Source organism: Pteropus vampyrus, unplaced genomic scaffold (assembly GCF_000151845.1).
Source record: "Pteropus vampyrus isolate Shadow unplaced genomic scaffold, Pvam_2.0 Scaffold64, whole genome shotgun sequence".
NCBI lineage: Eukaryota > Metazoa > Chordata > Mammalia > Chiroptera > Pteropodidae > Pteropus > Pteropus vampyrus.
In genome coordinates this window covers 4,141,701-4,155,942 of record NW_011888845.1, presented here as the reverse complement: position 1 = coordinate 4,155,942, position 14,242 = coordinate 4,141,701, and the positions used below count along the sequence as shown (strand labels likewise).

Here is a 14,242-nt window from a genome sequence, read left to right as displayed (position 1 = left end):
TCATTTTTAGAGAAGCTTTTCTTTTTTTTAGTTAATTTATTAATTCTAATTAGTTTCAAGTATACAGTACATTGGTTAGACATCTATATAGTTCATAAAACGATCCCGCCAATTGCTCCCTTCCTCCCCTGGCCCTCCACCTAGACAACATATTAAAGCTAACTGCATTTCCTATGCCATGCTCCCCATCCCTGTGATCATCCATCAGCTACTAATTTGTACTTCTTTAATCCTTCACCCCATTCTCCTAGCTCCCCAAACTCCCCTGCCCTCTGTCCATCACTAAATTGTCCACTATATTTGTGAGTCTGTTTTTGATTCATTTGTTCTTTTTGTTCTTTAGATTCTGCAGATAAGTGAAGTCATATGGTACTATCCTTCTCTGTCTGACTTATTTCACTCAGCATAATAATCTCTAAGTCCATCCATATCGTTGCAAATGGAAAGATTTCATTTTTTAAATGGCTGAGTAATATTCCGTCGTTTATATGATTCACAATTTATCTACATCAGGATTCTTGATTTAATTACATCTGCAAAGACCTCTTTTCCTTAGCAGATATCATCTGCAGGGATTGGGACTTGACATTTTTGGGTGGCCATTATTCAGCATACTATACTTGTTATCCTGTCTACCTGTAGTACTCTTTTCTTTCAGTTTCTTCCTCCTCTTTAATACTTCAGGGTGTTATGAGCCAGAAATCACAGATGAAGACTGAATATATATGAGAAATATTTTTTTGTCACTGGAATGACCTAACATCCTAAAGTTGTAACACCTGTATGTGAATCTATACCATCATAACTTTAAAAACATAAAAACTCTTCTCCTTCATAGCTCTGTCCCTAACACAGTGTTGATGTCACCAAATTACATCTTTATACATTGTATGTCCAAAAACATAGACTAATATTTTTTTTTTACTGCATTAGTCTCTTAAATCAAATAAAAAAAACAAAAGTGCAGCTACAAACCAAAGTCATAATAGTACCAGCTTTTTTTTTTTTAAATTTTATTTATTTTTATTTATTTTCCTAAGTGAGGCAATCTTTGGTTGACCTCACAGATTGTGAGGACCTTGTCAGCTTACAATTCTTTATTTTTTTTATTTTTTACGTCTACAGCACCTGGTCTTCCTAAATGGTCTCCCATTCAAGTACTAACCAGGCTTGACCCTGCTTAGCTTCCGAGATCAGACGGGATTGGGTTTGTTCAAGGTGGCATGGCTGTAAATTGTAGATCCTTTTTTAAAATTTTTTCTTTATTCTGGGGGTTGACAGGAAGTAAACTGATCCTCTTGCTTTTGTTTTCCAATGTAGTAAAGTTGAGTTAGTTCTGAGGAAGGGGAATCAGGCCAGGGTTAGCACAGCAGCTGGAAGCCTGTTCGTACCCTTTCCTTCTTCTGATTGGCTACTTACTCTTAAATATAATTGGCAACTTTACATGAATTTTTATTTCTCTCTCTTCAAATCTTTTGCTATATAATCATAAGCTAAGTGTCTAGGATTTTGAGACTAATCAGAGCTTGGTACATTTAAAGCTTCCTGGAGAGATAAGATCTAAAAGAAGGAAAGGTAAAGAAGGAAGGGACTCTGAACATAGGCAATGACAAATTTTGCGATTCAAAAAAAGTGAGTGCATGTTATACTTCTGTTATTAGAGTAGGGGGCAGAAGAAACAGAAGATAAACATAATGGGATCAAGTGAAAGGGGTGCATTTACCAGATACGGTAAGGAGTTCGATGCAGTTTCGCAGGACTTAAAAGTTTAGCTTTGAAGTCAAACAGCTTGAGTTTGGATTTTGACCCTGTGGATAACTAGTTTTGTTACTTTGGCAAGATGTTTAGTCTCCGTAAGGTTCAGAATATAATATGCTCATGTTAGCAATAGTATATATTATACTATTCTATCAAATGGATAGAAATACATATACTTGCTAAGGCACTTTTTATGTTATTCAGTCCCTCTGTATGCTCTTCACCATTACTATCATTCTCAGTATTATTATTTAATCCAAAGACGACTGAGAGCAATTACATTTGGCTGACTAGGAGGAGCACTCATGATAAAATCTCCAGGTATTACAATGTATTATATAGCAAGTATTCAATAAGCATTTAACGAGTGAATAAAAGTGGTAATGTATAGACCACTTAGGAAAAGTTTTGTTAAGAATGCATCTATTATATGATATACAGTGTTTAAAAAACATGCACAAGATGTTGTGTTAAGCAACATAGCAGCAAAATTAAACAGATTCATATTCACTTTCTGTCTTATCCATTGCCTTAGAAGAGTGATGAACTAGGATTTGAATGTGGCTAATGATAATCATTGATGGCGACTTATTTTCCATGCTCGCTAGTTAAAAAGTTAAAGCATTGTCCTAAAAAGTAAGAAAAAGTAAAAATGATGCTGTATCACTCTACCCAGTATTTTCGGTAAAGAAAACTTTGACTTAAAGAACAATTTGAGAATTTCTTCACATCTTTTAAATGAAAATGAGTATTCAGGTCTTATGGGCTTCACATTTCTCAGTCAGCCTGAATGAACAAAAAGTGTCTTCTTTTAAACTCCAAGACTCAAAAATCACTGGGAAGGGCTTCTCTTGTTCTTTGATTTTAAGCATACCATATAGGGGAGATGAAGGAAACAGCCTCAGAAGCTGAATGAAATGCGTTGTGGCACTTAGTGTTATAATGCCAATATCATTTCCTCAATTGTTACGCTAGGAATCTTTAGCTTGAAGGCTGACACATATGATGACAATGGCTTTTCAACTCTCTCCAAAATATGCTCAGTCTTCCTGTTTTTAGAGCTCTATGACTCTCTCTACCAGCGGGTAATTTTGCAGGCTTCTACTTAGGGAACACAATTCATAGACAGTATTAGACTCTATGACTGCAATAAAAAGCTCATTGAATAAACACAAGGTTACCTGACACATATTAGAGTCTGACCTTTTTTTTTTTTTTTTTCCCCAAACTCTAAACTGAATGTGATTCTTTGAGCCCTATATCTTCTCTTTTCAACCCCAGGGATTTGAAGTATTATTTATATCAGGTAGCAGAAGATGTCTGTTTAAAGATGTCTGTTTAATTTTTTCCCCTAAAGAGAATTGAGTTTGAACAGCCCAAATTTCCTAGAAGCTCAAAAGGAATCCCCATATAAAATTGATTTAAAACCATAATAACTTTCATAATGAAAAGATTATACTGGATCTGGGATACTGCAATGAGCATTACAGTATATACAAGCCTGGCCTTCTATGCCTGAGTTTTAATGTATAATACAAGCCTGGCCTTCTATGCCTGAGTTTTTTCAAGCTCCTTTCAAATTCCTCTGGACTGCTTTCTCTTTCTTTCATTCTCATTCTCTCTCTTTCTCTCTCTCTCCTGTCGAAACTTTTTATTCTTTTATCCTACTGTCTTGGCTTGTCTTGGCTTTTCCTTATACAGATCTTATAACAGCTAATGCTAGATAACACATTGCATTTATCAACAATATAATATGAGCATTATCATATTACTGACTCTGATGGGATGCTGTATCTATCCATTCATAGCACAGTACTTGTTCTTGGACTCTCATTACTTGGTATTATATATTTTGAATCCAGGTGGCTAAAGATCACTATTATTTTACCTGCATGTAGAAACATAGTTCTTTTTTAAAAATACAAATATTGCCATACAAATAATATATATAATTCTCACCTGAATTTGACTTCTAAGAAGGTAAATAAAAGTAATAAATAAATCCACCATACAAGAATAGGACTTTCTTTCATTCTCATTCTCTCTCTTTCTCTCTCTCTCCTGTCGAAACTTTTTATTCTTTTATCCTACTGTCTTGGCTTGTCTTGGCTTTTCCTTATACAGATCTTACAACAGCTAATGCTAGATAACACATTGCATTTATCAACAATATAATATGAGCATTATCATATTACTGACTCTGATGGGATGCTGTATCTATCCATTCATAGCACAGTACTTGTTCTTGGACTCTCATTACTTGGTATTATATATTTTGAATTCAGGTGGCTAAAGATCACTATTATTTTACCTGCATGTAGAAACATAGTTCTTTTTTAAAAATACAAATATTGCCATACAAATAATATATATAATTCTCACCTGAATTTGACTTCTAAGAAGGTAAATAAAAGTAATAAATAAATCCACCATACAAGAATAGGATAGAGGTATAAAATATCATATTGGATTGTAACTCCCAGGTTTTGAAATCAGTCTCCACTAACTTTGTGATCACAGTTAAGTACCTCAAACTTTCTGTGCCCTGGTTCTCTCAGCTGAGAGAATGGGGATAATAAAGATAATAATAATCAATATTTTTCAGTGATAATTAAAGTGAAAAACTTAGAACTGTTTGGTACATAGTAAATATTCAGGACATAATAACTATTACTATAACTAGAAATAATATAACTGCCTGCTGATGGGATACAGCTCTACTAATAGAGGTATCCTAAAAGAATAGTCATACCTAGCTGACTTAGCATGATTTTTAGTTCATGCAATGCCTCAGGTACTATGCTCTGCACTAACAATGAAAAGAAGAATGGCATGGTTTTTGACATAAAGATATGATCGCTACTAGAAGAGGAAGGACATACAAAAAGAAATTTCTATGTGAGATTGGTAGAGCTTTTACCATTATCTGGATTTTCAGGAAAAGTTTTATAACGTGTTACTTAAAATGAGTAATGAGAATGAAAGTTGGGCAAGTAAAAGAAGTTGAGGTGACCTTTCCAGGAACTGAGAGACATGACTAAAAATAAACAGTAGAAGAAAAATAGTATGTAAATAACTGTATATAGTTAAATAATTTTGGAGCAGAAATAAGAAATGTTCACAGAGAAAGAACTAAGCACCAGGTTGCAGGAACATGGACTTTTCTGCTAAAGAACTTGGCTCTACTCCCTTTATAGAAATTTAGCTGAACTTTTTATAGTGTAGCAAAATAGTAATTAGCATATTCTGAAAAAGATTTGGTAAGATATGAACAAAAGTCGTGGAACTAGGAATAGAGTGAAAAAAGTAAAATATTCAGGAAACATTTCTGTCAGATAATATTAGGTGTGATTATTTGGTAAAAGGATACATGATATCATGGGTATCCTTAATTTTTCTGGTTTGTATTATTGGATATTTATACCATGGACAAAGATATATAATATGCTATGAATAATAAATTAAGAAAATTATAAATTCTGAGCTCATCAGATTGATCTATGAAAAAGACATTTGTGTATATATTCCTCAAATTCAAGGAGATAGGGTCTGGAGATACATTTGAAAATCTTTCATAGTTAAAATAATTTAAATACAAAGGATTGACAAGATAAATATGGAGAGAAAAAGCAGTGGGTCAGGATCAAAAATGGAGGACCACAAAGCTCCACAGAAGATTTCATCTCACAAAAGATGAGAATAGATGGTTGAAAGGCAAAAGGTGAACTTGCTGAATGAAGATAAAACAATAGTTAGTTTAAAGTAGAAATAAACATTGTCAGATATATCAAAGGATTCTAGTAACATAAGAAAGTTAAAATTAACCATTATATTTGTAATTGGAAGGGAATTCATAGGATTAAACAAGTAGTATTAGCAGCTGATGAAAGGAGAAAACATGCCCTGGGTTGATACCTGCGAGTGGCAGGAAAGGGTGAGGTCATAATATAAAAATTAACTTTTTATGAAACAACTAAAAATGAGAAGTAAAGAATAAAGAATTTTGACAGAGAGGGGAATAAGAAAGACTTGACCATGTTTATTGATGGAAAAGTAAAGATCATGAGAAAGAGGTACTGTAGAGGAGTTGACTGATGGAATAAGTTCTTAGAGAATCAGGAAATAAGATTTCCCATGGATAGAAAGAAAAACATCTTGTTCTATGAGATTGGAGAAAATAATATATGTATATATAGTATGATCGGTAGATTGAATGCAAAGAGGTGGAAAAACAATGAAAAATCAAAGAATGGGTGTAGGGTGTAGATCAGATAACAGGGTGCCAAGGAGAAAAGAATAAACATATAGGAAGATGTGGCTCAGAATAAAAAATTAGAATTTAACACAGCAGAATGGATTTAGAGGGAAACATACACACACACCACAAACAGAAATAAAAGTCAACAATATGTCTGTTAAACAGGTATTTGTTTAATGTTGGGGAAATTTTAGGAGCAATGAAAAGACCATAAGATTTAGTAAAACTGCAATATGTAAGCTTTGCACAAAATCACATTCAGAGATGACTCCCTAATATTGTCACCAACATCATAGTGACCAGAAAGCCAGCAGGATCAGGGAACAGTGAAGTAGAAAGTCGAGTGAGTGTTCCACTATTATTTGAGGTTAAAGACTACAATGACTATTCAACAATTTTTCAAACAAATTAGAAGTATAAACCATTGACCATAATGACCTTACCACTTTTTCAACACCCATCACTCACCTCATATCACTTCCCCTTACTCATCTCACAGTTGAGTGCTTATCATTATAACGTCTTTCTTGCAGTCATCCTTAATCCCTTTGTCCTTTCTATCATTTTTATTTTTATTACATTGGAATATCACAAGCACGGCAAAAACCCATTTTCTACCTAATCTATGCCTAAACTTTAAAACTGAATCTGTCTGATAAAAACAGTCAATATTGCCAAATGGTTTAACTTTACATTTATGACGACAACCTCAAGTGAGTTCTCAGATACGCTTTATTATTAAACTATATACTCAAAATTTACTTTCTGGTTCTCAGAAAATACTATTTCATACTTTTCCCTCTCTTCTCATATAATTGTGAGATAAAATCTATAGCAGAAATTTCCACATGCTCTCACTACTGCTTTTACAAAAAACACATGAATCTGGACACCCATACTTTGCCTTCCCTCCAGTAACAATGAAAATCCTGTCTGTGTTCCTATGACCAGCCCTTCCACTTGAATACTGGATCCACTTGTCTTTTAATGGGCTTTGCCCTTGGAGTCATCCACTTTCCCCTGCCTCACTGATGTGTTCTCTCTTCACTAGACTATCCCTAGCCGTATATAAACGTGTTCATATACCTCCCATATTAAAAATAATAATACTAATGAATTAAAAATTATCCTTATCTTCTGTAACTACTTTTTTTCTCTCTGCTTAAAGTAAAACTTCTCATGAGGGTGTTCTATATTCTGTATCCATTTCCTCTCCTCCTGTTTTCCCCAGAGCCCACTTCAATCGGTTTTTGCTCCCAACTTCCTACTAGAACCTTTCTTTTAAAGGGATTCTCCATGTAGCAAAGCAAGATGAACTCTCAAAACAACATCTGAGTCAATCACTCTTCGCTCTTGATACCCTTTTCTCTCTACTCTGCCAGGAGACCACTTTTTAACAATTTTCTTCTTCCTTCACTTTTCTTTGCTGATTCTACATACTCTTACCGTCTTTTGAGTAAATTTTCTAAATCTAAAATTCAGCTACAATTTCTCCCTATAAGAAAAACTCTTATTTTGTTCTTATATTTTGTGTAATTCTAACTAGAACACTATGTGATAAGTGATATTATTATTCTCTTTTATAGACAGAGAAAATGAATCACAGGGAAGTTACACAGATAATAAGTGCCAGAGCTAGGATTTGAACTCCAAGACTAGCTGTAATTAAAATTACTGTTAACTAGCTTACTGTCTGCTTCCTCAGGTAATCGGATCTTACCCCTGTAACTTTAAATATCATTATGTATTTATACTTTCCATATTAATGTTACTATTTGGGAGCAATTTGAACTTTGGTGTCACCCCGGTGGCATGGAGGGGATAATGACGCAAAAGTGTAATTAGCATTTTTCTTCGGTTCTTCTCCACAGACACAGTAAAGAATCACAGCAAGATTTAGAAAAGATTTATTAAAAGTATATTTTAGAAAGACAGAGCATGCCCCAAGGGAGGAACAGGTTTTAGGCAAAAAGAGCTGTAATCCCCGCAGAAGTGGGAAGGTCTGTCTTATATTTGGGCCATGACGGGTGGTTAGAAAGGCCTTCCTGGGTGATTAGTACATAAGGTCATTTTGATTTACACTTGGCTGTTATATAACTCTTTGCTTAGTGTGCATGTGCTTACCCAGAATTCAGTCTATTATAATTAGATTCATGAACTTCCAGGCATAAACATTGTATTATAATGACAGTATAATGAGGCTGAGGTTGTGGGCAGATTAGGGTAGTACCTTCTGTGCATGTGTCTGTGGCCGGATTAAACCAGCTATAGATTATCGCCCTCCTGTTCTTTGTCTCTGGAGATGCAGGAGGGATTCTCTAATTACCAATAGGGTGTTCTTTGGGAGGTCTCTAGGTTGGGCCTCCATTCCTTTATTCCCTTGTCACTCATGTCTGACTAGCTACCTAACATTAATAACTCCAATCTCTACCTCATCAGTGAACTGCTTTTCAACATGCCCACCCAAATGTCAAATAGATATTACGAAATCAATATCCTCAGTATATAAACAGAATAACAGTCCATGTCTTTGTCTGTTTAAGCTGCTATAACAAAATACCATAGAGTAGGTAGTTTATAAACAAATGCAATTTATTTCTCACTGTTATGAAGACCGGAAATCCAAGACCAGTGTGCCAGCATGGGTTCTGGTGAAGGCCCTCTACCAGGTTATATATTGCTGACTTCTCATTGTGTCCTCACATGGTGGAAGGGACAAGTAAACTCTTGGGGAACTCTTTTATAAAGGCAGTAATTCCATTTATGAGGGCTCTATCCTCATGACTTAAGCATATACAAAATACTCAGCTCCTAATATCATCATCTTGGTCCTTTGAATTTCAAATATAAATTATGGAGACACACATAATCAGACTATAATAGCTCCCCAAAGATGTCTACATTCTAATCCACAGAACCTATGAATATTATCTTACATGGCCAAAAGGATTCTGCAGATGTGGTTTAAGATAAGGATCTTAATTTAAAGAGATTATCCTGGATTATCTAGGGGGACCCAATGTAAATATTAAGGTTCTTTATAAGAGGGAGTCAGAGGGGTCAAAGTCAGAGATGGAAATGTGATGAAGCAGAGGTCAGAGTGATGCCATTGCTAGAAGAAACCATGAGCTAGGGAATGCAGGTGAGCTCTGGAAGCTAGAAACAGCAAAGAAAAGATTTTCCTCTAATCTACAGAAGAATGCAGCCTTTCAGAAACCTTTATTTTAGAACATGTGGCCTCCATAACTATAATATAATACATTTTCATTGTTTTAAGCCACTAAAATTGTGATAATTCGTCACAGCATCAACAGGAATCTAATACATCGAGAATAGATTCAGCACAATCAATCTCTTCCTTCTACAATTTTCCACATTTTAATAAGTTTAATCACATACAATCTAATTGTAATTGAGGAGTCACAATAGAGAGTCACCCTGAGGAAGACTAGAGAATCCCATCACTAACAGCTTACTCTTCCTGAGAAATTCATACAATAATAATCCACAAAAAAATATCAGGTTTGTCCCAAAGAATCAAAGGAGATCTTCAATGGGAAACTAATTACACTGAACACAGACACCTGAGAAATGTCATTATATGGACTTGGTTTTAGAAATAAACTCCAGTAAAAGCTTTGTTCTATTAGAGGCAGAAAAGATGACCTAAGAAAAGCAAACAGGCTTTGTGATAAGGGGAACAGTCTGTGGAAACAAAGCAGTGACTCAGTTTGCACTAGGAAGTGGCTATAAAATTTGATCCAAAATAACTTGTTGGATACTCCCTTGAAGAGTGATAAAAGAACCAGAAAATCCAGGGCAGATATCTACCTGTTCACAATGGGCTAAGTATAACTTTGTAAAAACACTTATTTACACATTGTCTTAGCCTGTTCAGGCTGTTATAACAAAGTACCATAAACTAAGTATCTTAAATATATTTCTCACGGTTCTGGAGGATAGAAGTCCAAGATTAGGGTTCAAGCATGATCGAGCTCTAGTGAGAACCCTTTTCTAGGTTGCAGACTTATTGTATCCCATATGGTGGAGAGCAGTGAGACAAAGTAACCTCTTTTATGACTCTTAGTGGGACATTAATTCCACTCACTGTCTCTGTGACCTCATCTAATCTTAATTCCATCCCAAAGACCCCACCTGCTAATAACATCACATCAAGGGGCTTCGACATATGAATTTTGGGAAAACACAAACATTCAGTCCATAACACATGTCAAAATAAAACAAGAAAAGTTTAAGTCATTTCAAGAGGGAAGCCAAAGAGAAATAAGGCCACTTCAAACCTGTGAAGATAAACACTCGCCAAAAAACTTCCTGGGCCTCGTACAGGAGATGCTTAGTTATGACAGAAACTGTTTAGAGAAAGGTGAATTATGTATCATAGAGAGTTTGATTTCATAGAAATATAAACTCCTACCCCAAAGCAAGCATGACTAGAAATTCTGAAGCCTTCACGGGAATAGTAAAATTTAAACAAACTTTTATTGTTATTTTGTTTTCAGTATGACTAGCATGTTTTCTGAATATAAAATATTTGATAACAAAAACAAAAACTTTCCTTATTCTGTAAAAACCACTTAAATGAAGCATTTAGTAACATAAATAAAGACTAAAGACTCAATGTCTCACTGTTTCACTTGTTTTTTTGTTTGTTTTTCTTGCGGTGAGTGTTATTTAGTGTCGAGGAAGTTAAGAAGTTTTTATTTTGTTTTTGTGGTCTGGTGTCATTTTCTATTGCACTTAGACAAAGTATTTTCTCTAAAGGTACTTTGTATGTGTGCATGTGTCTGGGGGTGGGGGCCCCTTGCTTATTTTATTGCTGGCACTGCTGTTCTTCAGCTTATTGTTTTAGGGGTTTTGTTTTTCTCTTGGTAATTATGATGACATTATTAACTGCGTTACTAAAATATAAACAAGATAGAGCTGAAGAAATTGGATACTGCAGATGGAATATCTGAAAGTACAGAGTTTGCCAAATAATTAAGAATATCTGTCAAGCAAGTTACACCTGTTATTACTTCCAGGAGAAGAGTCCCACTCCACCAGTAGCAGCAGCCAATCCACTGCATGGTTCAGAGTCACCAAGAAAGATAATGACTCACACAGGTGCTTGATGGAACAATGCTTTATTCATGTAGAGAAGAAGCAGAGAAAGATCAGCTTTTAGAGTGGTCACTGGTCCCTTATGGCCTGTAAGTCTTTTCCCCCAGCCCACACTGGGTCATGATCCACATGTCTTTCTCTCATGCTGTAGGTAAAGGACTTTGTTCCTTCTACTGTGAGAATGAGTATAACAGTAGGGTTGGCCAGTTGTCATACCATACATGTACTAAAGGAAGACAAAGGAGCATACATTGATTGAGTCTGAAAGGTAAAGATATTCCTACAAAAAGTGATATGCCCAGTATAGGCTGTGTAGGCTCCCTATCTCTTGGTAAGGAAGTGTTTTAGGCCCAAGACCCATTTTTACATAGTCAACTGAGAATTTAAAGATGGCACACACATCGCCTCTTTTCTCAATAGTCTTCATGTAAGTAGCCTTGTTTGACATGGTCAGTGTTGGTGTCTGCATGTTGAAACATCAGTGTGTGTGTTGTGTGTGTGTGTGTGTGTGTATGAGAAAGAGAAAGAGAGACTGAAAATGAGTTCTTGTTTCTAGGTTGTTTTTTCTCAGTCTTCAGAAATCAAGATTTAGAAGTTTATATAAAATCTGATAAAAATAACCTAATTTATCTTAGAAAAGTAAGTTATTGCTTGCAAAGATAAGGAGTAGGTGTGTGGTTGGGATAGTAAATGACTGCTATTATAAATCAGGAAAAAAGTTATTAGAATGTTCACAATGAAATGTATATATGTATAATGTGAAAATTAATAAATAGAAACCTTATTTAAAATGGAGTCTGGAGACTAGGAAACAAAATTCTCATTCACACGTCATTCAGCACACACTAGTGACCTCAATAGGAAGAGGTAGTACCTTGTATCTCCAACAGGAAGTGATACTACTTTACTGCCCCAGCAGGTTAAAAAAAAAAAAAAAAAAATTCCTCCTTGCCCCGTTACAGCTCAGCCACTGGCAGACTGCCATAACTCAGCCAGTGAAACATCACTATACTTCAAATTTTCATTTCCTCCAATAGACTCTTTATTTACAATAGCCCTCCAAGTCCATAAGAAAAGTGCAACAGAAAATGATACTAGACCACAAAAACAAAACAAAACCTCCTTCTTGACACTTTGTTTCTCTGGACTTTTGTATGGCTCACCACTAGACCACATGTCCAGAACTGCAATTCTTTGTTTTTCCTGAATAAACTCATTTTGCTGGAGAAATATATGGCTATTATTTGTTTAAAGTCAACATTATTTGGTGGCCTGCATGAGAATCCAGAGAAGATCCCCATCAGCTCTGTGGCTGATGGGTAAATAGAGGTGGTATTCACAGAACCCATAAACTCACTTCTCCTGAGTTTGGGGGTAAGTCTTTCTCCTGATTCTGAGCTTCTGCTCTCTTTATATTTGTATGTTCTCCAGGTTCTATTTAGGATTGGATTTAAGACTTCTTCTTTTTCTGGTTAAGGCTTTGTTTTCTCCTGAAATACTCAGCTGGCACTTCGGCCTGACTCTTGCAATCAGGCTGTTCCATTGGAATTGTGATATTTGGTCTTTGGTCCTGCGTTTTGAAATCAAACTGTTCCTAGTGAAACTGGTCCGGTATTTGGCCTGCAGGCTGTTTATGTTTTTGCTCTTCAGCAAAAGCCTCTGGGAAATGGGATCCCAGTTATCTAAATACTTTCGGGGTGCCTCCTTGCTCAGGAATTCTGGAAAATTTATGTTTGGAAACCATTGCCCCTCCTCATGAGCATTTCTAACTTAAAGGACCAATTTGACCAAAAATAATTTAGAACACAAATGATCATTACAGGAAACTTTTGAATTCCCCAAACGCATTTTATTTGAAACCAAATTGGACAATCACAGCCCTGAAATTGTCAAAATCAAATGGAAAGCTTATTGCAATTGGTATTTTGAGGCTTCCAAGCATTATCACAAATATAAAATTGCCTCTTTGCAAAATAAAAATTTAAGATTAATTGAGGCAAACAAAATGAAAGAAAGATAAAATATCTCTGGAAGCCTCACACTCCTCTCCCCTGGCTTTTCTGTCTCAAACTCTGCTGCCAGAGCCATCACCCTCCTCCTAAAAACCTCTCCCCACACCTTCCTCCTCTGAACCTATCAGAACCTGTCCTTTCAAAATTAAATCTTCTGAGGGTCAAAAGCCTAAATCCCTAATTTCTTATATTCCCTGTACTAAAGCTGAATTGTGATTCATAGTTAAAGATTTTACCAAAGTAACTGAGGATCCTCCACATATTTGCTGAAGAACTTCTTATAAGCATTCGAACTTATAAAGCTGGCGTTTCTGACTTATATTATCTAGTTCTCATGTTTGTAGGTGAAGGCTAGACTCAGCACTAGATGAAAACTGAGGACTAGGAAAATCCTGAAAGACTTCTAACATACAACTGAGAGACCAACACCCATGACTTGTTATATAATCAGGCTCGAGCAATTGCTAAGTGACTTCATCGGGAAATTCCGAGGGCTTTCCCAAAGCCTGTTGATTGGAACAAAATTTAAGCTGATTCCCGAAGTCTGAATGAGCCTGTTTATAACTATCATAATTGATTTCAGATTGTTTTTAAAGAAAATTCTGGTCTTCTTTCAGATGTAGCTTTAACTCTGTATTAGTGGGCTGAACCAAGATCTTTCTCTTTCAGATAAAACAGCCAGGATGGGGTAGGAGATCATGTCCACTCAGATTTGGTCAGTTTAGCAAATCAGTTTGCTCATACCCTACATAAGTCACCTGAAAGAAAAAAAGCTACAATTCTTAAATTTTCAACTCTGGCAAATGAGAGTACATATGCGAAACCAACACCATCTAAATTCTGCTATTATTGCAAACAGCTAAGACATTGGAAAAGAGATTGTCATGTACTTAAGCACTTCAGGTGCCTTCAGCCTTCTAACCAGCACCTTCCAATGTCTTCCTAATTCCCAATGGCAGGGCTCCAATGAACTACAGGGGCTCTTCTCAATCCTACCTCTTAATAAACTGGGAGAAACCAATCTCTGGGTAAGGACTGAATCTCTCTGTCTTTATTGACACTGGAGCCATACTCTCAATACTTAACCCCACTA

At 35.6% G+C, this 14,242-nt stretch overlaps 1 pseudogene; it reads right to left on the bottom strand.

The window, feature by feature from the left end:
• Positions 1-1,116: 1,116 nt before the first annotated feature.
• On the bottom strand, positions 1,117-1,235 carry LOC111740507 (annotated as a pseudogene).
• Positions 1,236-14,242: the final 13,007 nt, after the last annotated feature.